At 44.4% G+C, this 3674-nt stretch overlaps 1 pseudogene; it reads left to right on the forward strand.

Moving 5' to 3' along the window:
• Nucleotides 1–1341: 1341 nt before the first annotated feature.
• LOC100403247 (DNA (cytosine-5)-methyltransferase 3A pseudogene) lies at nucleotides 1342–3329 on the forward strand (annotated as a pseudogene).
• The last annotated feature ends 345 nt before the right edge of the window (nucleotides 3330–3674 follow it).

Genomic DNA, 3674 nt, shown 5'->3' on the forward strand with positions numbered 1-3674 from the left:
TCCAATTTTGTCTTTAAGAGAAAGAAAAGATAAAGGTGGAAGTATATTTGCAATTTCATTATAAGGTGCTATATAAGGGTTATTGGCATGGGATCTGAAGACCGACTCCTTGATTTGAATTATGGACCCAACACATACCAGCTGGGTATATGATTTCAACTTTCTGTCTTCAGGATCCTTACCTGTGGAATGGGAATCATGTAGTATGAACCTCACTGGCTGGTTGTATGAATCAAACAAGCTCACACAAGTTAAGGGCAAGTTAATTAAGTTAGTGCTTAATATATAGTAAGTGCTCAATAAATTTTAGCAACCATTGTCATCACCATCTCATTTTTGCAGAAATTATTCTTTATAGATCTTATATAAATAGATTGTATGTTTTATATACTTCCACCGTTACCTTTAAGAAAAAGAAAAGATAAAGGTGGAAGTATATAAAACATATACTAAAAGAAAAAGAAAATCAGATTTTCTTTTACCTTCAGAAAATTCATTGACTTCTAAAAATGTACCGTATTTTAAAATATTGTATTTGTTGAAAATGACAACTTTAATAGTGCCTTGCAGAATAACTAGGTGCTTAGTAAGTTTTGTAAAGCTTTGCGATGAACTGTACTGAGTCTATGATAAGTTCCAAGACTTTCCTCATGGAAGTCAGTGACATTTAAGTAAGGTCTTGAAGCATCAAGTGAAGGTGAAAAATGCATTCAGGGCAGAAGCTAAATGACCATGGGCCCAGAGGAAAGAATAATCTAGAATCAGAAGTCCTGAGCAGAGCTAGGTATGTGGAAGCTGTAGGGTGAAGATTCTTTAAGATAAGGCTGTTTTGCTTTGTTTAATTGTATATATTGAAGCTGTACAAATGATGTTTGGAAAGCTACATACAGTGGTCATATACATAGTTAACCACAGCCAAGCAAATTTACATATTCATTATCTCATATTTTTTAGCCACGTCTGAAAAGTTGGATGAGGAGGTTTTGAAAAGCCTTGAGAGCCATGCCAAGGAATTTTTACTTCATCCCAGTATCTGGATCAGCAGAGAGTCATAACCAGAGCAATGATTTGGGAAGATTCCTCTGGATTAATAAGGGAAAAGGTAGGAGCAAGAGAGGAGATCCACTAGGAAGCTTCTGAAATGAGTTAGACAAGAAGAAATAAAGGCTTAAATGAGAGTAGTATCAGCTGAAAAGAAAAAAGGCATCTCATCTCTTAAGGATAAAACTGAGAGGACTTGGCAACTCTCAAGTTTGGATGTGGAATTCCAAGTAAAAAATGCTGACAATGCTGAGCTGGACATCAGAATGCTACGTTTCACCTCATGGGCTGAGAAGAAAGGCCAAGGTCACTGCAGCAATGAATGCTATGGAAGAAAACTAGTGATCAGAGGAGTCTGCAAAGGTGGAGGAGGCCAGCCTTGCTACTGTGCGGCAGCCCAGCAACCCCACATCCCCTACTGTGGATACCACGCCTGAGCCTGTGGGAACTGATGCTGGGAACAAGTATACCAAAGCAGGTGACGGTGAACCAGAGTATAAGAACAGCTGGGGCTTTGGCATTGGGGAGCTGGTGGGAGGAAAACTATGGGGCTTCTTCTGGTGGCCACATCATGTCTTGGTGGATGATAGTTTGGAGTTGAGCAGCTGAAGGCACCCACTATGTCATGTGGTTTGGAGAAGCAAGTTCTCAGTGCTGTGTGTAGAGAAGCTGGTGCCACTGTGCTCCTTTTGCAGTGTTACAGGACACCTATAACACAACAAGCAGCCCAGGAATCACAAAGCCATCTACAAAGTCCTACCGGTGGCCAGCAGTGTACAGGGCAGCTGTTCCCAGAGAGGCAAGACAGCGATGAGAGTGACACTGCCAAGGTCACAGAGGTGCAGAGCAAGCAGATAATCGGACAGATTTTGGGGAATTCCAGCCCTGTGGCCCCAAGAGCCTGGAGCCACAAGAGGAGGAGAAGAATCCCAACAAAGAAGTTTACACACTCATGCGGGCTGAACCTGAGGCAGCTGCTTATGCACCACCCCCACCAGCCAAAAAGCCCCAAAAGAGCACAGCTAAGAAGCCCAACATCAAGGAGATTGTTGATGAACACACAAGAGTAGCTGGTGTACAAGGTGAGACAGAAGTGCCAGAACATCGAAGACCTTTGTGTCTCTTGCGGGATCCTCGATGTCACTCTGGAATAGCCCTTGTTCATGCTAGGAATATGACAACATTGCAAGAACTGCTTCCTGGAGTGTGCATGCCAGTATGACGACACTGGCTATCAGTCCCGCTGCACCATCTGCTGCTGGGAGTGCAAAGTGCTCATGTGCTAGAACAACTGCTGCAGGTGCTTTTGCGTGGAGGGTGTAGACCTCTTGGTGGAGCCAGGGGTTGCTCAGATGACCATTAAGGAAGACCCCTGGAACTACTACATGTGTGAGCACAAGGGCACATGTAGACTGCTGCAGCAGCGGGATGACTGGCCCTCTCAGCTTCAGATGTTCTTCCCAATAACCATAACCAGGAATCTGACCCTCTGGAGGTCTATGTGCCTCTCCCAGCTGAGAAGAGGAAGTTGCCTATCCAGGTGCCATCTCTCTTTGATGGAATTGATACGAGGCTTTTGGTGCTGAAGAGCTTGGACATTTCGGTGGACCACTACTTGTCTTGGAGATGTGTGAGGACACCATCGCAGCGGGCATGCTATGACACCAGGTGAGGGTCATGCACATCGGAGATGCCGGAACCATCATGCAGAAGCATAACCAGGAGTGGGGCCCATTCTCTGCAATGACCTCTTCATTGTCAACCCTGTCCATGAAGGACTCTACAGGGGCACTGGCCAGCAGTTCATTGAGTTCTACCACCTCCTGTATCACACACGGCCCAAGGGAGGGAGATGATCACTCTTCTTCTGGCTCTTTGAGAGTGTGGTGGCCATGGACATTAGTCACAAGAGGGACATCTCACAATATTTTATTCTAATCCTATGATAATTGATGTCAGACAAGTGTCAGCTACACACCAGAACTGCTACATCTGTGGTAACCTTCTCAGTAGGAGCAGGCTATTGGCATTCACTGTGAATGTAAGCTGGAGCTGCAGGAGTGTCTGGAGCATGGCAGGAGAGCCAAGGTCAGCAAAGTGAGGACCATTACTACTAGGTCAAACTCCATAATGCAGTCCAAAGACCGGCATCTCCCAGTCTTCATGAATGAGAAGGAGAACATCTTAGGTCCACTGAAATGGAAAGGGTATTTGGCCTCCTTGTCCATTATACTGATGTCTCCAACATGAACCACTGGGCAAGGCAAGGACTGTTGGGTGGGTTGTGAAGCATGGCAGTCACCTGCCAATTCTTCCTTCCACTGAAGGGGTATTGCTTGTATGTAAGGGACCTGGGGACAAACTGAGGTAGTGACACAAGGTTAAACAAACTAAAAAAAACCCCCACAAAACATAATAAAATACTAACAACATAAAACTAGAGAGAAGTATCAGCACCCAAAAGAAAAGAAAAGGAATTCAAAACAAAAACTACAGAGGCAGAAATAACGAAGGGCTTTGACTTGCAAAAAGGTTGGACATCATCTCCTGATTTTTCAATGTTTCTTCAGTTCTGTTTAAAAACAAAACCAAGCTCCCCCCCCCTTCTTTTCAGAGGGGTTTTCTGTTTGTTC

The sequence above is a fragment of the Callithrix jacchus genome, chromosome 14 (genome assembly GCF_049354715.1).
Source record: "Callithrix jacchus isolate 240 chromosome 14, calJac240_pri, whole genome shotgun sequence".
In the NCBI taxonomy this organism is placed as follows: Eukaryota; Metazoa; Chordata; class Mammalia; order Primates; family Cebidae; genus Callithrix; species Callithrix jacchus.